Source organism: Nicrophorus vespilloides, unplaced genomic scaffold (genome assembly GCF_001412225.1).
Source record: "Nicrophorus vespilloides isolate i.1.1-1 unplaced genomic scaffold, Nicve_v1.0, whole genome shotgun sequence".
In the NCBI taxonomy this organism is placed as follows: Eukaryota; Metazoa; Arthropoda; class Insecta; order Coleoptera; family Silphidae; genus Nicrophorus; species Nicrophorus vespilloides.
Window position 1 is genome coordinate 499,728 of NW_017100093.1, and position 23,217 is coordinate 522,944.

Sequence of the window (23,217 nt, forward strand, 5' to 3'; positions counted from 1 at the left end):
GGGAGGAAGCGGCGAACTGAAAGATTCCGATCGCAAATTGCATTCTTCTCCTCTACCTGGGAATAAATATTTATCACTTTTATGTGCAGAAAGCCTCTTTGCGGCATCTTTACTTTCACATCCCCCATGACAAATCGGCAATAGAGAAAGGAGGAATTATATATCGAGGAAAATAGAAAATCTATTAACGAACGAAATCAATTAATATGTTGATTCTCACATGGCATTTCAACTGTTGAAATATGCTTTCTTGTCTTTTCGGTCCTTCAATATTAAATATTGAATTATCAGATTTGGATAGAGAGTGAGAGGATTCGATTCGCATATGGTCAAGGTTTGATGCATGGAGAGAATTCTCGTGAGATTCAAGTGTGTTTAAATAAACGATGCTGCAGAAGATTGTTTATTAGTTGTGGAAGAATAGAGAGAGAGATAGAGAAAAAGAAAAACGAGTATAAAGTGCGTTACGGATCAAAGCGCACGGACTTTAAAGTGAAAACTATTAAGAGGAAACAATTTCCTGTATGGGGTTATAAATCCTGGTTTGCAGCAGCAGAAGCCAGCAACAAAGAGAGTGTGTTGGTCTTTGTTGGGTTCGCGGATAATGTACGCTGGGATTTCAAGGCCAGGCTATCGTGCAAATAAAATGAGTAAAGCGCGCATTCTGTGTCACCTTCAACTGGCAAGCAGAAGACGGGTTAACGAACGCTGTTGTTGCTGCTGCTGCCGCAAGTACTCTCTTAGCTTAGCCCAAGACCAGCCAGACTCATGACTTAACCCAAGATGAGACGAGAGTCGTCCATTCAAAGACTGCAAACGAGAAAAGCGTCGACAAGACTTGAAAATAAAGAGAGAAACAGAGCAAAGGAAGAGATTACTTTCACACGTATCAAATGTGTACTGACGATCACATAAAATTTTGTTAATTAACCAGCCGGAAAGTTCAAGTGCACAGAAAACAAAGCCAAAGGCCATTGTAACCAAACGCAACGGCAACAGCATACATGATGCAGCCTTGATACACACGCAGAGATCTTCCGCCCGTCCGACCGTAACGATGAACATGATGTTCCCGCGATGCGCACTGCCATTTAAAAACAAAGACTTGTTATTCCAAGCATAACTTTATATTTTAAATTTAAATAATCCGAACAGCCACACATACGCACCCAAATATACATACATGTTCATACATCTAGTAAAAACAAGAGCTGGTAGATGCTCATTAGACCCGGCTATTAATAAACCTCGAATTATGACGATGTCGACAGAATTCAGGGGACCCGAGTTTAATAAACAATGTGAAGGGTTAAACGCTGCCGTAACTCGCGTTTACAATTCCGATTCATTGTTAAGAGTCGAGCACAAATGGACTTCTGTTGGAGAAGTTCAAAACGTAAATGTAAATAGCGAAACTTACGTTCGTCTATTAGGGAACTATCGCCGGCTGCCATACGCCTGCAAACGGAAAAACTTTGTGGAATTTCCAGTCGCCTTTCCAGACAGCAGCAAATAAATATGTGGATATACGCAAATGTTTGAATTACGGAAGAAAAAAAAGCGCTGCTTTCCAGTCACGCATACTCTTCTATGCAGAATGTCGGAGCAGTGCAGACTGCTGCAGCAATATTAATTACGATGTTCACTTATTCTGCATTTCTTTGCTTTAGTGAAGCAAATAACGACAAAATCGACATTCCAAATTAATTTAAACATATAAAAAAATATTTACATTATTATCGTGAATACATTTTTGATATCAGAAAAATTACGATTGTTAAACATAGAAAAAGTATCTATTTAAAAACATAATTTCTCATTGAAAATATAAATGATCATGTTGGTTTATTCTTAAATTGTATTACTTTAATTTTATCTGAAAATATAAGTTTATACTTTATCTTTATGAGATTCTAAAATAAACTAACTTTTATAGGCTTATGCGTAGTTTATAATAGTTAAGATTATCTTTATGATTCGAAAGATTCAGTTTACTCAAAAAGTATTTACACTTTGCTAAAATGAATAAAAGCATTTATCATCCATAACAATTTATACCAATTATTAATGCATTTACCTTTATCAATTGTTGTTTTGAATATTTTGCTACATGAATAATTAATAATGGCTAATAACTATATTTATATTAATAGAAAAATAAGAGAGAAAACGTTTGTTATTTGTTGTAAAGTATGAAATTAGTTTTCTTTGATTATAATGATAGTGGGATAATTAATAATCTGTTCTATTTTGTTACGAACAATCTATGCCTCTAGACACAAAATTTCCATGCATAAATAAATTCAGGTCAGATATTCCCGTAATCTCTGCGAAATGGTGAGAGGCGACTAGGAAAATGCGATATAATTGTAGAATATATATATATTTTAGCAAGTTCCAACAGCTCAGGGACTTAAATTGCGAGGAATAAATTTCCGAGGCTGCAGGTACAGAGAGGAAGGAAGTGAGGAAGGAGAGAGGTTCCTTGCAGTCGGAGCTAAACTTTAAACAATTTCTAATGAGTTTTCCCAGTTATCAACTGGATTTTCCTTGTACAAGTAAAACGAGAAACAGGTGAATTGAAGGTGGCAAATACTATAGGAGAATCACTGCGTACGATTGTTTTCGCTGTACACGTTCCCCATTTTTAATTTTGTTTTGTTGGTGCTGTCCAATTAATATTCATGGTGTTCATCAGGCCTTGGGTCTGTAAATGGTTTGTAATTTGTTTATGAGCAAATTGGGGCAGGATTGTGTACGCAGCTCGTCCATTCGTCGTACGAATACGGTCGGTTTTCAAGTATCGATACGCAAACAACAACACATGATTGTGTTGTGTTGCGTCTCCTCAATCGGAATTGGAATGAGATCCTAATCAGGTCCAATCCGATATTATGGTCAACTGGAAGGTCGGCTATATTAAAATCGAAAAGTAGTTTGTAAACCCAGTTTACAAACAGGGGTTCTCCTTTCCATATCGTATCCCGCAAAATACCATTGTTTTCTTCAAGGCTCTTCATCCGTCTGAATCGATGCATCGATCATATATTTATTTACTTCGAGTTTTACATATTCATTGCTTTCGGTATACCAAGTTTACTTCTTTGCTAGCGACATTTATAAATGGAGAAGCGAAATATACAATGAAGTGACATTACTTCATGGAATATCGATCAAACATTTATAATTTCCTGCAGCTGGAATGCCTTGTCTGAAGGTTACCACTCTGCCGCATTCAAAACACTTTTGTTGTTTATTCATTATTTTAATTAAAATTAATAATTAGTCGAAATTTAGTACACATTTACAAAATATTGCAATTACATCTTTTTTAAATACATTGTTTAGTTTTTCTGCAATAATTTTACATAGAATCGTCAAGTATTTGGACTTTCCAATCAAAATATTATTGTAACATTGTTTTTGCGTGAGATAAAACAACAAACTCATTAAATTCTTGATTTATTTACTAATAACATATTTAAACATATCTCATTTTTTATCTAAATTTATGTTATGCTAACACTTTGACAAAGATCACATAAAAACCCCAATATAGAAATTTAGTATGGTATAAATATATTTGTATAGTGGTATTATTTGATGTTAAGACTATTGACATTATATTATTATACGTAGTTAAATGTTTGTATCACTAGTCAATTATCTCCAATATTTGATGATCCTTTTGAGAAACAATAAGATAATTTTATATCAACCATTTAATAAAATATCGAATATTTAAGATCTCTAATTTTTAATAAATTATTGTTATTTAAAATATGTAAGATGATTAAGATAAATTAAAAATCATGATGTACAACTTTGTAACTTTTAATAATTTCCTCAAACTGTATAAAGGAAGGCCTTTGTGCAAGTAAATGTTTGTGTTGATTGAGCTTGAAATCCACTGTTGGCAAGTTTCAATCGGGCTCGTAAAGTCTCTCTGCTAAATTAATCTTATCTGGGGGTTTTATTTGGGCACATTTCGGCGGCTCCCCGAGCCGAGCGAATTTCAGTCGAAAATTATTCCTCGTCTTTTGGACGATATTACCTTCCCCTAATTTATTACATCCCCTTGAAGGCACTTATCATCGCCCTTCCCGGAGCCGAGTAAATATTCTTGGTCTCAACAGAACCCCGTTAATACCCACGGAGCGCAACTTTTAAATGTATTTCTAAGCCCTTCAACGTTGTACCATCTAATTCCAACAAACAGAATTCAGAACGCAACACCAACTTCAGGGCTTAAACTAGATTCGAAACGCTATACGAGGCGAAGAACCAAAAAAAAGGAATCTTGTAGGGACGGAAATGCTGTCACATCGCTGAGCGGATTGAAGGCCTTACCCTCATCACGAATGTAGAAATTTAAATCAGGTCTCATTGTTTCATAAAATGAAAAGTGAGAATCAGCGAAAGTGTATTCGCTATATCCTTTAGCCGGTTGCGAAAGAATTACGCAACCTTGAATTTAACACACACACTGTGATGTGTGTAGTAAGTATAGTTTGTGTGTGTGTATGTATATGTTTTTTTATTGTTGGTGAGCTGAATAAATTTCACTCTAATTGATACGCAAATCTATTCAAATGATTCCGTTATTAAAAGCAATTAGTGTTCATTTTTAAACACATATGCTCTATGTACAAACAGAGTTTCCGCTCAATATTTACCTTTTCACACCTCGGATGATCATTGCAAAACGCAATTATTTTGTTGCCAATCCGTTGGTTTTCAAAATCGGGCGAAATTACAACTCGCAAAAAATTGGTGTTAAAATATATGTTTTATAAAATCTTTATGAGCTATAACGTATCGCACAAAAAAGTAATTATATATGTTTTTGTAATACAATGTAATCGACCGTAATGATTAACTTTCCTACATTTATAATTAATAAGTTTCAAGAAAAGAAGGGAAATGTATTGAAACACAGTTTAAAGATCATACATTTTAGCGGAAATTTCGGATTTCAAAGCACCTCCAGAATCTAATTAGACTGTACCATGACTCATGTAAATTAATTTAAGCCGTAATGCAAAGTTCGTAAACTTTGCATAGTGGATTAAATTACAGTAAAAGCTTTGTTATCCAGCGTTTAGGCCGAGGACACGCGCTCTCTGGATAAACAAACGTGTGTTTGCAATGTTTGTGTGTGCAGCTTACAATTCTTACCAGCATCAAAATCCGTTTATAAATGGACCGGAGATTCTTTGCCAACTTTATTTCGATATTGAAAAATATTTACAAACGGTGCATATTTGCGCATACGGAGAAAATATTCTCAAATATACGATCACGCAAATCGCCGAAAAAAATAACTATGAAATCATAATCATAAATCAATACGTCGACGATTTGCTAAAAATACTTAGAATTCCGAATTCGAAATACGTGCGGTTTTATATAATGGACTGGGTACGTATTGTCTGTGTCCCATATACAAACAATCAAATAAACACGCGTCTCGAATATTAAATGTACTGCCTGACCTTTGATTCGTATATAGTTTATACTCGAGAAATATTTAATACAAAATAAACAAAGTTTTCAAACCAATATTTCTATAACAACAAAGATTCTGATAAATAACTCTTATTTATAAAATATAAATTCAAATATTCTAAAAGTATAATAATTTAGTGTTATTGAAATCAATAATCTACAATAATCTATGATATCATTGTTAACATTCCATATTGATGTTACAATAGACTAAAACAATACTTTTGAATAAATAATGGGATGCAATATTAAAGTATGTAGTGTGATTATCGAACAATAATTCTGTAAAAATGGAATGCAAAAAGTGGTGATTAAAACATGGTAGATTATAGATACTATTCATTGAATTCGACCTTTGATGCTTGGAATTGCTAACTATTTAATAGTGTACAGGTACTACAGTTACATTACATCAGTATCATTTATCGATTTTTTTTTAAATCAATATATCACAGTAATTTTAACATTTATTTGAAAATGAAGGTTAAATTTCTGAAATAAAAAAGAAACCTTTGCAATGATTCATGTTTTATTTTATTCTATATTTCTATAATGAAGTAATTTGTAATAAATAAATATTATTGTTATTATTATACGAAATAAACATGCTAATAATATAAAATTAAAAAAATTTCATTGTCTGAATATATATAAATATATTTTTTAACTACTTCAATTGTTAATGGTTGTTGAAACGTAAAAGGAAACAGTCAAAATATCCTTAATGATCGATTATGCGAATATATTTGAATTCAAGTTGTTTCGTAACATCTGCAATCTTCTAATTGTCTTTGACCTTTTCTAAGACAAAAATAATATTCTCTATTAAATATTTTGTGAGAAAACGTAATAGATAATAAAGGAAAATCTACAATAATCTATTGATTACGTTGATCTTTGATAATTGGAACATGATGGTAGCACCTCAATAAAGTATTTTCGCCAATATTGGAAGTCGTTGCTATTACACAACATATGGCATTTCAATCAACTTGCCATAGTTATATAAACGATTGACAAAAAAATCTAAAACTTTTGCAATGATATAAAATAATTTAAATGCCAAATGATGAATATGGGGAGGTGGAGATTTTCTCATCCCATTAATTTACTCTTTTGGTATTAAAATAATGTTATTATTGTTATTAAAGGTAATGGTCTTTCCGTAAGCGGTAAATACATGAATGGCCTATTGTTCTCTAACTCATGTACTTATATATCTATATGGAATCAAAGAGATGCATTAATTGCCACTTCCTTTCCATAATACTTTCACTTATCGAAAATACAATAAATCACCACCGATTGCTGCAAACTATCCTTGCGTATTATATGCGAGTGTGTAGATTATATCCTATTTTCGGAGCGCTCGTGAGCGTTATTCAAAGTTCGCTAACTATAGAGAGATTGTTATCTGGAAAGCTAGAATAAATACACGGTTTTCCGACGATTGCACAGTTATTATTTGCACACTCGTGTGATTATGGAGTGTTGCAATTGAGAAATGACCGAAAACCAAATGTGTACGTATTCTTTGGCAAGTTCTGATGGATTTGCTAAAATTTGTTGTTTGCTCGTACAAAGGATCTGCTTCTATCGGAAATGCCATGTGTCCGTGCTTTCCTAGTTGCTTAGTGAAGCAACCTTCGTCCGAGCGGCCCACAACACTATCCACTTCATTCCATCAAATAGCATTGATTGGGTTTCCTGTTTGAAAGTGTGTGCGTTTGCCCATTGCGACAGATAACATTTATTTATTTCCTTGCAACTTCGCCGGCTGCCATCGGGGTCATACTCGGACCCCAAGATTAATTAAATCCAGCTACGGATCGATAAAGTGCCGCCTAATTGGACGACCATAATAGATTCCCGATTCGCGAATAATTCCATTCCGGCGAGATCGATCCGATCGATGTGGTTTTGATAGCTACACAGTTATAACCTGCTTCACGAACATATGTTATAAAATGAGCACGTTCGTAATCCATCGGCCAACAATATTAATAAAAAAAGTATGATGTCATCATTTGCATATAAAAAAAAAACATATTTAAACGCACCTTTTAGCCATTCATAAACCAATTAGAGAGAAAAAAATTAGTTCAACATTTGAGCACATTTGTCGCTATAGGTCGTATTAAATTACAAGTTGTTTAAATTTCATAAATATTTAATATTGAATGAAAAGTATTTTTTAGATAATTAAGACAATACAAACAAATGATTAGATTATCTATAAGTTAGTATGTTTAATTTATAATTTATATTGAACTAGAATTTGTCATTAAAATAATATTTGATTATAATTTTAAAAAATTGCTAATTTATTTTTAGAATATAGTGAAAGAATTATTATAGATTATGAAATAAGAGGTTTGTTGCAAAAAAACTCTTGTTTTCGAAACTCTTAGTTGAGTTAAGGTAGGTCCAAGACAATCATGCCTATTCTGGTTCATGCCGAGTAAATAGTACTTTCATATACTATACATGTATAAGGAATATTAAGCAGTTTTTTTTGGGTTGTTCATTGTATAATACAAAATTATACATATTTACCAAAAACAACTGACCTTTTGAAACGTATCCGACTATGTAGAAATTTGGGTTTCTAGAAATGAAGTAGATAATATTTTAAAATTGAATCAAATGTGAACCAGAATCGATTATACACATTGTATTTGTTCAAGTGAGACGCAATTAAAATGAAGTGTGTGAATAATCATTATTAAACAAGGATATGAGTCATCGTGAAATTATCGATGTTGGATCACGTACTTTCAGGAAGAAAGGAATTAAATACATTCTAGTTTTTATTATTTTCAAACTTCTTAGTACATTGCATTAGAAGTTGTTGAAATTGGTACGGGTATACGTAGTAGTCAGTAAACCAATTTCGGATTACGTAATTAAATTGCTTTCCAAACTGCGATTTTCACCGATTTTCAAGGAATTTGTTTATGAATCTTTCAATAATTACTAGTATACTTTGTCCATGTAATTATTTATTATACGCAAATGTTGAAATTAAAAAGCTTTAATAAATTCAAAACTCGATATAATCTAAATTAGGGAATGGCTAATTACCTAGGCGGCACTGGAAGAAGAGCGCAAGTTGAAAATGGATGAATTATCGCTGTATCTTGATATAAATTATGCAGAAAGTAGGTCCACTTTAATCCCATTTGTATTCTCGTTTTTCGACAAGCGCGCAATATCTGAAAGCGAAAGTTCCTTCCTCTCTTAAATACCAATATACTCTTTCTCTCCTTCTATATATAATATTATATATATAATAAATTTAACGAGAACGCACATAAAGTATTTATGCAATCGTGCGAATTGGATTACGTTTCTTTTTTCCAACACGTTTCCTCTCGTTGTCTAACAATTCTTTTATAACATCTAAAGCGCTTTAGGCAATGAGCATGTAGCTTGCGCAATGTAAATTTCGCCAAGTTTCAAGAGTCAAATATATACAGTGTGTGACAGAGAAAGAGACGAACATAGAATGAGTCCATTACCTGCCTCAATATCCCACATACCAAGTAATAATTTATTCAAATCCGATGCGAAGCCAATATTTGCTTTTCTTTTCATTTGTTTTTTTTTCTTCTTTTTCCTCTTCTGCTACTTCGATTCAAAGAATCTGTTCATTCTAATTAGTGCCAGCATCGGGGTTCTGGTGAATCATTCGACTGTATTTTCTTTCTTGGGTAATTGATCCTTGCTCTATCAACCATTGCAATCCGCTCTATCATGTTAAGAGAGTGATGCAAGGCAACAGCTGTGTTCACTATTTATTTTATCAATTGCGTAAAAAATGTATATGGTGAGCTCATGCACTCGAAAAGCGCGGAAATGCTGAACCAACTCTGCAACGTTTCTGGTATATTGACGAGTTACGGAATTGCTAAGAAAACATATATTCTTCCAGAATCATAATCTGTGTGCAATTTCATTGAGATATAAATAAAACGAAGTTTTTCTTAAAGTAATTTCTTATTCGCAGCATTTCTATAAGCCTTATTAAATTCCAAAATCTCCATAAGATGAAGAAAATGTAATTCTTAATGTAATAATAATTATATTATCTACTATACATATTATTTTAATGATTGCATTAGTAGATATGGCACAATAATTTATTGAATAAATATTGTCATTGATAGTGATATTATATGTCCATTTCTTAATTTACAATTGTTTCAATTTAATTTCAAATATATAATTACCTATCATAATACAACAATATATACATTGATGGCGATATTCAGATTATTTGTAAATATAAACATGTCCACATTTAATTATATTAATTAATTCTGATATATTACTGTATATTACTAAACAATTTACTAATTATATTTTATATATACGAGTTATAGTATGTAATTAAATTTAATATTTTGATTAATTTGTTAATTGATAGGTAAATAAACCATTTCGCTGATTTTCCATAAAAAAAAATATATAAATTCTTTAGTGTTGTTTTCGTATTGAATGTGAGTGTGAATTTCGGGAAATCTGACTTTGCAATTAATGCAAGGAAGAAGTTGCAGTAATGACCGAAGCAATGCCAAGTTTAAAAATATAAAAGTCTTTGAACTCACAGAATTATATTTGAGATACGTGGATTCCTATCAATTTCATTGATACAGGTTAATTACACGACACATATTAATCTTGATAAATCTGATAAAATGTGAACTTTAATTATGTTTAATTGAGTGTACCAACTATTATATTGATTTATAATGAAAATCTTCAATACGTTGATAATTAATGCTGCTATACCAGATAAGTATGCTGCACGTAGACAGTATAACTTGTTTTGCGGAAAGTAACAGAGTCTTTGAACTTTCGCAATAATATGAAATATGAATCAAATAAAGTATTTTTGAATTTGAATTTGCTAATGATGTTGATGTCAGTAATCAACTAAGTAGATGATAGTTATTATTATCATTTTTCTATAATCTACAATGGTGATGTGTCTGGATGATTGATGCATGTGGATAAGGGGGTGGGGAAAAGTTTTCGATCAGAGGGAGGTGGTGGGGCACCGATAGTACTTCCTTTTGTTCTAGATCGGATGTTATTTTCGTAAACTATTTATAAATTTTAATTCCCGTCAAATGGTGATGGATGTGATGGTGATCGATGTGTGCAGACGTTAATATGAAGGTCTTACCTTTGAGTCGCCATGCGATCCTAAGGTAATTTGTACAAGAAAAATGATAGTCCAGGAAACTGGAGATAACTGTTGCTGAGAGTTTTTGCGCACACTAGTTGTAGCTGTTGCTGCCGCTGCTGCTGTTCAGGCTGCAGCTGAGGAACCAACTTTTGTTCATAACAAGGACGATGAAGAGCAGCAGTTAAATGCTGGGGGGATGAGCAGCACCGATCATCGGATGCGAACAACAGATAATCACAATAACAGATTTGAGTGTAGAATTGTGTGATGTGGATTGTGTATGTATGGTGGATGTGTAAATTGTTGTGTTTTCTCTGTTTGTTTTCTTTATTTTCAATCTCTTCTATTCTTTCTGCGGATTAAAACGATGCGTCTATGGATAAGAGTCGCGGCACAATGAGGAGAATCGAGGAGGAGAGTGTAGGCACACAGCACACCGCGAAACGCCGGCACCGCGCGCTTTGGTGGGGGCGGACTTTGCTGTGGCGGTGGCGCAAAGGGGGGCCGTCGCCGCCGCCGCCTGGGGCCGCTGCGCCGAACGGCCCCACAACCGTTCCCATACACACTACACACCTATACACATATCCATATACCTATATATCTATATATGCAGAATGTATGTGTGTGTCTATATCTATATATATTGACGCAGCCGAAGCCAGTCGGCCACCCTCCACAGTCTGCTGCACCCCACTTCGTGTGTTTATGATCGCGAGGATAATTATACCTGGTCAATGACGGCCGCCGAGACGCCCTTTGGATCGGCTCTTGACCCGCGCCATAGCGCCTAACATGCACTCCTACCAGAGATTCACTTGTTTACCAAAACACATTCGATCCGAACGAACAAAGTAACATCTCTCGGCTCTCCTCATTTGGTTTCGGATCCGCGGGTTCTGGAAGGCACAAAAACTAAGTGTTCCTCATCATCATCCGCCGTACAAATAGCCAGAAAACTTGTTGATCATCCATGTTCAGAATTTGTAGGAAATACATAGATACACACCAATCTATACATATATAGATATATGTATTGATTGTTGGCTTACTGTCGTCGCACTTGTTGAATAAAAATTACATATCGCCTACGTACATAATTTACTATACCAAACATATATTTACTGATTGCTTGGTTTATTTTTCCTAAATCCCACATGTCTAATCGAATTCCCACATCATACACGGCTATGGGGCGGGGGAGTGATAAAAAAAAAACTTAATTATCTCGTTATTGAGCGAAAGCAATTTTTATATTTATAAACCGAGGACATCCTCCAATTCAAGCAGTTATCCACAAAATAATCATTCGTGGAATTGTCAAAATTGACAAAATCGAATTATTTTTGTGTAACGACAACTAGCTGTAGCGTCTATGAATATCTAACATTCTAGCAAGATTAACTGAAAATTATTAAATACTTATTGGTTTACCAAATAAATACTACCCATTTGATTTATATATATTTGAATCATTTGTTATTATAATATACCTTATCAATAAAATATATAATATATGTGAGAGATTTCAATATTCAAGATAAATATGTTGAAGTAAATTATTTGATTTGCTTTACTTCCTATGTGTTTTCATCGATTTGTAAATGATTTTTGATATTTGAGATCATTAGAAGCATTCGAAATTGAAAAAACAATGTTTCTGTTTGTCTATGGGATTAAGACTTTGTCAAATAGACAAACAGAAACATTTTTTTTTTCAATTTCGAATGCTTCTAATGATCTCAAATATCAAAAATCATTTACAAATTATTTCATTCCATTAGTTTCAGTTTTGTTGCTTTTATTTGATATTAATTATTCCATTTCTAATAAATATAAACTAATATTAATTATAGTCAAAATTATTGGTATTACCCTTCCTTGCAAACGATATAACTCATACGCAGATGCTAAAAATAATGCAATATATAACCAGAGCTTGAGAAAATATACTTAATTCCTGTCGTGTTGAAAATATATACAAACACGTATTAGCAAATCATTTACACTTGTTTTATCAAATACTCAAAGCTGATAGTAACAAAGTACTTCATTGGTGCATACCACGCGGCTTCTCATTAACATCTCTCAATGTCTACGCCACGAAACCCATGTTATTTATGAATTTCAAAATAATCTATTTCAGAAAACGCACTTATTTATAGAGACTCAAGGTGCTTTGCATTTTATCAATGTTACTCCGCGTATTAATAATGCGAATATTGCAGTGATGACACGTCATATAAAGTTGAAAACCCAGTAATATTAATAACGTAAGGAATATAAAATAAATAAGAAACGTCGGCCGATAATAAATTTGAAAACTTGATATTGCAACCACCTGATCACAAACGCCTACGTTTGCACATACATTTCTCTCATTTTTCTTTTCGTAATCAAAGAGTTTCGCAGTTTCATCTTATTTGTTTCTGCAAATGAAGATGCATCATAAAATTGCATCAGGTAACGATTGTATAATATTCTGAACATGGAATAATGGCTTTGACAATATTAGGAACCTCTATGGTTTAAAAATAAACATTATCTAAGTAAAACGATTATTATTAACCTACATACATTTTCATTTTAGAGTCCTTGTAATTATTTATGTTAAACACTTATATCGTATCTGTTCTTCTACTTAAATTGTTATTTATTTTTAGAAAAAATATTTTAAACAAACAGCATTTATTTATATTTGTGCAATCAAATCTACAAATATAAATTAATTGGTGTGTTTGTTATTGTTCATAATAATAGTTATATTATTGTTATATAATTGCATTGATACTCGAGATCAATCGTTTTTGATCCGTATCAAACAAAAGTCTGACCTTTAACAGAAAGAAAGAGAAACCAATGCAGATGGACAGAAAGAGAAGGCGAATCGTTAACCTTTTTTTTTGTTGACGTCTTCTGTACATTTAGAATTGACATGGACGGATGAAACAATTATATTGCGACAACGCTGTGAGCGAACTGGAATGGAATTCCGCTGATCGCTCAGATGAATCTCCTGACTTTGAAAAGCAAAAGCAAGAATAAATGTAAGAGAGTAAATGATAATAAAATATCATTATCCGCGCACTAATGATGATACTTCAAATAAAATGCGTTACTGAAAGAATGAACGTAATTAGACAGAAGTAACGAAACACATTTTAATATTTCAAAAACTTAGTGCTTTTTTTTAACGTAGAAACTACGTTATTACGTGATTTAATTGTTTGAATTTGAAATCGCCCAACGTAACGTTTGTTCTGTTACATAAATGCATTCCTTAGCACAATCCATTGTGTTTGTCTTTAATGCGAAGCTATAATCTACTGGCGTTGGTTAGTGCATTTACACTATAACTCGAGAAAAAGAGGGGGATAAAATTGGGTAATCAATAACTTGTAGGCAGTTCAGAAAGTTTTGTGAAACTTACTCTCAGCTAAATATTTCCTATAAAATATGATACGTGTGTGGCTACGAAATAGACAAAATATTGCGAACTTTTATAAATTGTAAAGCGCAAATCCAAGATTCGTTTCAAACTCTGTGAAAGCCAATACGATGGGAAATCTATAAAACGATTCTACCGAAAGATAACGAAAGACAAAGAAAATGCAAGCACGCAAAAACAGACTGTCCGTTGTTGTTTCTATTTTTTTCGCATTGAAGAAATCTGCAGATGCCAAAACTATTGTTAGAAATCATTTCTATATTTATGTTTTTCAAACTTACACACGAAATACTTTCTCTTAAATCTATATTTAAACTACTAATATACATATATACATATTCAATAGACGAGGAGTATTCCCTGTGTTATATTACTCTAAATTTCCATAACGTTGTATGTATCAAATATTTGTGTTAATTCAATGTTTTGTTAGTTTAGATAATTTCCACTAAAATTAACTTTTATGATACTTTGATTGCATAAAAGCTTAGTAAGCAGTCGGTCAATCGATCTTGACATTAAATAATTGAAATATATATTTACATACAATTATGCAATTAGAATTGATTATCAACAATTCATTATGTATATAGTAAAACTAACTTAATAAATAAGTTGCTAACATTCAATACTAGACTTAGTGGTATAATTTGCAGATTTACTAGATTTCCTAAATATGCCATTTTTTTAAATTTAAATTTTAATGTATACATCATTAATTAAATAAAACTCTGTAGTTTTATTTAATTATAATATAATTATGTTTTTTTTTGCTAAATTAACAAGGAATCTAAAAATCATCAAATTGACTAATTTTATAAATATTTAGTTATTTTATGATTAATCAGATGCAAAATAAGTTTCTAAGTGTAATAATGGATTATCTTTTTTTATGTAACTTTTTCAATGAAGATTATTATTATTTTATATTTCTAAAATTATTAAAAATAATAAGTTTTATATTATAATATTTATAAATAACTATTAACAATATGATAGTCAATTTTCAAATTATAAAAACAGAAATTTTATAAAATACAAATTTTGTTTATACCATATGAAGTAATATATATTTAATGAAATTAAGCTATGATTTTCATAATATATTTATTATATATTATATTTTTATACGAAACATGTATTTATTATGCCCAGCAGAGGTATGTCTTTCGGTATTACGATAAATTAAGTAATAGTATAAATCATGCGAGCTGAAAGAGTAGATTTAGCAAAATTGGTATAGATGATTATATCATTATTCCTAATGAATATTCCATGTAACGGTGAGAGATGATGTAAATTTATTCCAGCGTAAGTCCATGCAATAATTTGTTGCTGGTAGGCTTTAATAAATAATAATTAGAGTTAGCGGAACAAAAAAATAATAATGCACACGGAAAAAGCATACAGGGTAAAGGATAAAATATAGCGGATAATTGAAGAATAGGTTGTTGATTTTCATGCAGTTTGCCGCATGTGGATGTGAGTGCCGCAGGTTGCGTTAGTAGATCAATAATAAAAAAGGTATAAAAAGGAAGAAACGGAGAGTAAAACTAAATTGGAATTCTGATTTATACACGGAAAACAAATCTCTTTCTTTCTCCGTTCTTCCATATCAATTTTAGTCATCATTGCCATTCCACCCTCAACCAAATATATTTCCTAAAGATGAAGAAAAAGTAGTAAGCCTTTGATCTCCTGATTCTATTACTTAGAAGTTATTGTAGGAGTTTCCTGTTTTATTTTGTTGCTTGTTTGTTTGCTTATCCATTAGTTTTTTCGCTCTCGCTCTTATTAAAATGTATGAATTAATTTATGTGTTTGTGTTTCGAGTGCATTTAGCACGCAAAGTTAATCGCCGGCATATAATTAGGTTAATTAATATTGATTTATGAGCAGAGGCGCGGTGATGGTTTATAAATGAAACATATTTAGAGGTATATTGGTTTGTGTACGTGATGGAAGGCCGATGTGGCGGAGGAAAAGGAAAAAAAATATATATATAGAATGGAATAAATCCTTTTATCGAGTTTTATATACGGCGCATAATGTAAAATGGATGGGAGTGTTGATAAATCTATCTGCACTTCCGGAATCTATCTCACTATCTCTTTCTCTCTCTTACTCTTCCTCGCACTCGAGTCTGGAGTCCAGGACCGTGTATCCATAATCTATCGTCGGTCCGGAAACGCATCCTATAAATACTCGCGACGGATTCCCTGCTCTTCTCCGCATTTATCCCTTTATATAACTTACTCGCCTTCTGTTCCTTAACGTATCCCCGGAATCGGAAGTATTTCAACGTTTTTGGGGATTTATTCGGTGGTCCAACCCTCGCCCCAAAAGATTCACTTTATTTTATCGAAATTATTACAATACCATTTTCGTCATGTTGTTTTCATTTTTTTTTTGTTCCGTTGGACTTCGAATACAGAAGACGATGACACGAATATAAAAATAAAGTAAAAGCTTATTAATGTTATTTTTCACTTTTTGATATTGCTGCCAAGGCTGTGTGCACTCGTGGCCCCACAAATCTTATGACTTGCAGTACACCCGGCAATAACAAGCTTGGTATTTAAGATTATTTTTTCTTCATTTACCACCTTTGTTCCTTGAAAGGTTTAAACACAGAAACAAATTTAGTAAATCAAAAGACGGTTTTGATTTATTTTTGGTCCTGTTTGTTTTTTGTCGCATAGAATCCTTGGAGCAAATTTAATATAATACCGCAGATTGCTCAGGTTAACTTTTGTTTGTCTTATGAAGATTGGAAGATTTCCAAGATTAACAGAATTGAACTTGACAAGGGTTTGATGTTTTTCAAATGTTGATTAATTCTCAGAACTTCTGTTTATCATTCACTGAATGACATTTTACCATCATCTCTATTTGTCAATGATATTTTAATTGCTTACTTTTATGATAATTATGAATAAAAATAGAGATTTGTAACAAATAAAACAAGTATTACAAAAATATAAATCGAATGCGACGTTTTTGAAAAGCAATCATAATTTTATCCAAATGAAGATAAAACATAATTGTATACTAATTACAAGTATACTATATAATTGAACATGTGAGACTTTACAATTCGAAATGACTACACGATAAATTTTATACATGGCTTTGAAGAAAAACTGAAATACATGCATTTACAGCGTTAAAACACCCAATAAAAAAATGATATTTGAAGATTTTGACTTCACTTCAACTACATAAGTTTACAGGATAACATATTTAATAAATTTTGCTTCGAAATAAATTCTGATTCGTATTTACTAACAGTAAACTTTGAAATACAAAATTGCGGTCTTAATTAATAGAGATTTGCGATATAAATTAATTATATAAACGTTTTCAATCCCAATTCAGAAACTGCAACCTTGAACTTAATAGAATTCAATGATGTTTCAAGTATTCATTGATACAAATTTAATCAAAATAATGACAATTTAATTGGTATCATTAAATATTGTTATTTTATACATACGTCCAATTTATTTGATTAGTTATTTGACGTTTGACAGCGTATAATAGTCAAGAAATATTAATTGAAGTTGCTATTTGGTTGAATGATTAAACTTTTATCTCTTAGTAGTAGAAAGTTAGTAGTAGAATTATGTTAATTAACTTGAAAAATAAGCCTTATAGATCATACATTCATACATATTCAAATAATATACATTGATAATATTTAATCAACTATTGGAATTGTGAACGAAATTTAAAAAAATAATAACAATAACACTATGACACTTTGAATAATAATGACTATGACTAGACAATATGACACATGTTTGTCATTATTGGATAATATAAGTTATATACATTTATATTATTGATAACATAAAAATAAATTTAAATTATTTGTTTATGTAATGCGTCAGTTCCATATTTTGTTTATTCTAACATGCATTTCAGTTAACTATTTAATTATAGTGTATACAGTTTATTTTATTATATTTTAAAAGAGAGAGAAATCCAATTATTTATTAATAATAATAATAATTTAAAGAACCCATGTGCAAAACCTGGTCTATATCGAAATCCCGACAACCATAATGCCAACCATAATATCGAAAATTTCTACAATAATTTTTTTAATTATTCCGGATTTCGAACTTCTGGATTTTGATTGTTGGGATTTTGATTGCCACCGGCAGCACCTATACAGGTATCCCCCGACTTCCACACTGATAAAATAAAAATATAATATTTTTGGAAGATGTACTATCTGTTTTGTTGCATTTGTTTATTTTGATGTTTTTTTTATAGAGCAATTGTTGTAATAATTGAAAAGTATTTGTAAGTAAGTATTTTATTTATTTTAATCTATTTTTTCAAATTTATGCAGTCAGTAATACGGAATTTAACATATATAAAAGTAAAGCCATGATAAGACAAGTAAATTTCATTTTTTTTAAAATTACCCTGATTTACGAACAAATTCTACTTAAGTACAACTGGAATGGAACTATTCGTAAGTCGGGGGATACCTGTTCATTAGTTAATTTAATAACTATTTATTTTTATTTAGCTTTGGCGTATTTTACCTAATTGATATTTAACTAAAATTATACAATAGAGTATAGACTATTTTAAGAAAGTGTTGCCGGGGCATAAATTTAAACTTGTTTTTCTTTCGTATTATTTATGCGCATATATTTATGACATATTTTTCTAAATTTTAATATAAATTAGATAATTCATGTTTATTTATTATTTTAATTTATAAAAAAAACTAGTATTTGTTTAAAGATAAATTTATTAATGACGTAGATGGAAAGACCTATGATTAATACCACTAATTAGTTTTTTAATTTAATTTTATGTGGAGCGAATTTGTCAAAAAAAAAACATAGTAATTGATTATGAAGCATTTTCAAAAGAAACCAGATGAAACAAATTATATTTTTAAGTGAATAATGATTTGGTAATTGGAACTAACCTTAATATTTGAAAATGTAGCCTTTAAAATCCAATTTCAAAAATTCCAGTCACCTATTTCAACGAGAAACTTGTAATGCGTTTTCGCATCAATCACTGCCGCACAAATTCACCGTCGATCGAATCTGGTCCGAACGAAGACTGAATATAGACTGGCACCTATGATATGTTTATAAACATAAAATAGTGAATCGTCGAAGGTCAATGAGCAACGAAATTGTGTTTAAAAAAAAATACTAATGAAGAAACAGTGTGTAACATAATATATTTTTAATGCTCTGATAACGGAATGCAATTTATTATTTCGAACCCATCGTGTCGACATTAGTGCCACCGACATAATCATGCCCATTTAATTAATCACATCGCCGCTTCTAATTAACGCACATTGCGTAAAGAAAACAACAAAAATGCTCGCACACACAAAAAAAGAGAACCGACGCGACTCTCGTTACAAGTTTACATTGTTGTTACGTAATAACTGGAATAGGAGGTTGGCATAACAATGCATATTATTAGTTTGCTTGTTATTCGCGAATCTGCTATGGTTTGTTTTCATTCGTTGAAGCGTATTAACGTCTTCCATTTGAATTTCCAGCATGAAATATGCACGTAATGTGATTGAATCCTGTGCTTTTCGGAAATTAATTTATTATTGAATTCGTTTCTGGTTAGTTCCGTAGGTCAAAACTGTTGAATCCCCGATGTTGCGCCCCATCATTCAATTAACTTGAATATATAATTTATGGAAGCGGGGGCGCACCTACTCATCCCCCTCACTTCCTGCTATACATATACAAATATATTATAAAAAAAAAAATATGGATGCAGACGCAGTTTTCGGATTGAGGGGGGTTTAGTCCATTTAGGCAGTCTGCATATTTTATACTTTGTTACATGGTAATTTTAAAAAAAAAAAAAATAAGATGAGGGCGAGTGAAAGGCGGGGAAAATTTACGGTTATGTTTACGTTTCCTTTGTTCGAAGACTCCTATTTTTTTTTTCATACAACAGTCTGAACTTCGATCGAAATGTTTCGTGCACAAGTAAACATTTGAATGAAAATAGCGTGTCTATTTTTTGGTAGCTGTTGCAGATATTTAAAATTTATAATATTGATATTTGTTTTTAGTTATATTTTATTTTGAATTTTATTTTGAGTTGACAAATCGTCCATCCGCGCTTAAAATTAATTGACAGTATAAAAAATAAAATAAGTCGATAGTATAAAAATCAATACTATTGCCCATAGGTCTTTCCGACTTTTTCAATACATTTATAAAGAACTCCAATTAGAAGAACTTCATTCAACTAGTGCATCATTAATTCAAATACATTAATGTTGAATTGGGGTTGGTCAAATAAAGGTCCGCATGCGGTGTTGTCGGCCCGCAGTGTTTTTGGTCTTTTCTTTAAGCGCAACAAGTATTAGTTTTCATTGTGCAGTTGCAAAGTTACTTTAGAATATAATATATTGCAGAATTAGAAGTGTTTGCCTAGAGAGTAATTTTAAATTTATGTGTTTTACTATTCCTTATTGAATTGTGAGGAGTGTTCTATTTGAGAAGTAAAAAAAACATGAACATTATTTTCTGAAAAAAAAAGCAATTGTAACTCGGATGAATTGGTAGTACAAACTATTGTGAATTACATTCTTGTCTATAAATTATCTTCGTTTAACTGCAGATTAAATTTCCATATTCAAGCAGAATACGTGTAATATTTAACTTTTTAAAACTGACAAACATTATATTAATGTTTGACAACTTTCCAAACTATTCCAAACGAAATTTAACTTTATAAGTAACTTTAGGGCGAAATTTTATGATAAAATCAATGCATTTTCAGGGATATTGTATTTATATATATTTACTTACCATGTAGATTTGATATTTGGTCTTGTCTTTCAATTTACTCAAGCAAAAATTTCGTAAAATGGAAAAGAATAATAATGCGCTTCACTGATTCGATCCAATCAAATTTTATCAGAAAACAATCAAACGTAATATTTTTTTTATCGAAAGATGCTCATTATTATTTTCGTTCAATCTTTTTTACGTTCTTAACGTATACATTATTGATAAATTCAATGCAAACGAAAAATCTTGGATGTATACGAATATTTTCTTGGTTCAAAGTCGACGTGGCAATTTGTTGGAGTAGATTGGAAATAGAGCTGTAAGGAATAAATCTTTTGTCGTTCCACGCAGATGTGCAAAGGAAATATGCCGCTTTCCATGTACCCCTCCAAGGATTATCTACGCAGCGAAACGTTTGTCATGTTATATTTATACCCAATAAGTTTTTCCACGATCCTTCGCATCGCACATCGTACAGATCGTACACACAAACACACTCAACAATGTATCCATCCGCATCCGCATCCGTCATCCATTCGGATTAGTCAATCGTTAGCGATATTTCCAATTAATTAACGCCCGAGGTGCATTTCCATTCCCGAATCAAATTAAATAAACTCTATAAATAAGGTCCGCCTTTTTCGCTGCCATTTAACTTCTCGAAACAAAAGAGAAAAGTTGAAACAATGAAAAATTCTTGAATTGAAAAGTGGCAGACGCAAAAAAAGCGAGGGAACTTTTATTTAACGGGCCTTTTGTTCACGAACAAATCACGGAGCATTGAAATTCAATTTAATAATTGATTAACTGCAAAATAGAAAGCTGAAAGGAACGAGAAATAGACTGAAAAAATTACTGTTTTCCATCAAATTTGTCAAATCAAATTGATTTCCAATTACTTTCTTACGGCTTTATACGAACGTTAATTAATTTAATCGAATGACATAAAGGGAGATTACATATATGAAACGCGTACAGTAAGCAGCTTAATTAATTTCGTCACCACATTTTTTAATTGAGTTTCAGTTATTTTCAGATTGGATGTTTTTTTATATTTGCGGAGTTCGTGCATTTCAATTCAAATATTTGGTTCGAAATTGATTATACTATACAATTTGTTGTTTTTCAATCAACATATTTTAATTTAACCTGTATCTTTATAAAAATTGTAAAAAAAATACATCGTATGAATATAGAGATGAAAACTTTTAAAATTATTTTTATATAGAAAGATGTTTCGTGGAAATCTAATAATCGCAATTACGAATCGCTTTTTCTCTTTTTTTTTCCATTTTCCAATGCACAGAATTGCTCGTGTGGAATTCATTGGTGAGCACGTGTGCAGTTAAACGTAATTTATCCTGGTTTAAAATCGGTTCGTATTTGGTTCGAATACATCATGGGTGACTCTAGTTGGTTCTTTCTCTCTTTTTTGGAACCCTCATTAGACATGGGGCCACCCCCCAAGTGGTTTGTTTACGCCGCACGAACTCCCTCATTTCACCCATTTTATAAATATAATGTTATTTCTTTTTCTATCGTAAGCACAAATAAATACACACATCTATAATTATAACTATTTATGACCATTTCGGCTTCATAAATAAATACCGTACGTGTTTACATAACATTTTGTATTTTTGCTTTAAAAACAGACAGATAAATCACAGGATTTGGAAGCGACGAATTTTAAATTGCTCCAGATTTAATTTATAGAACTGTTAATATGATATGTTATATTTATTAAAAGATATTTTATTAAAAAATAGTCAATAATTACTAAAAGATAAAGACTAAATTTTTAGCTGTGTTATTAAAACACTGTCTATGAAATCTATAGCTCTTGAAAAGTATCGTTTTATAAAGTAATCAAGTTGTTTCGTATATATTGAAATATTTTGTGGTGAAAATCTGAATCCCATACCAATTATACTAAAGTTGTCTGCCATTTATGCAGGTGTGGAGTAGACAATGCGCGCCATCGTACATGTACGGTTGCTGTATCTAACACGGACATCGCAGGATACACAATAGCTTAGATACCGATCTAAGTGTTAATGTATTAATTTATACTCATGTATGTTAAATAAATTACACTTATAGGAGGTATGGTTAATCAATATAAACAGTGAAAGGATTTTAGATTTTGTTAACAATTCAAACTTATACAAAAGTTATTTTAAAAAAATATATGTAAAAATTTATTTGTGTTGTTCAATATATATTTAAACGATTTGTGCTCAATAGTAGCTTTAAGA

General features: G+C 31.4%; 1 protein-coding gene across 2 annotated transcripts in view; it reads right to left on the reverse strand.

The window, feature by feature from the left end:
• LOC108567654 (brain tumor protein) overlaps positions 1–23,217 on the reverse strand; it is a 204,142-nt gene that overhangs the window by 37,068 nt on the left and 143,857 nt on the right. The window contains exon 1 of one of the 2 annotated variants that reach the window (XM_017928252.1): positions 10,700–11,162. The exons of the other annotated variant lie outside the window; for it this stretch is intronic. The gene's annotated coding sequence lies outside the window, so the exon portion shown is untranslated. Of the gene's footprint in view, positions 1–10,699; positions 11,163–23,217 lie in introns of those variants that run through there. 2 annotated transcript variants of the gene reach the window in all.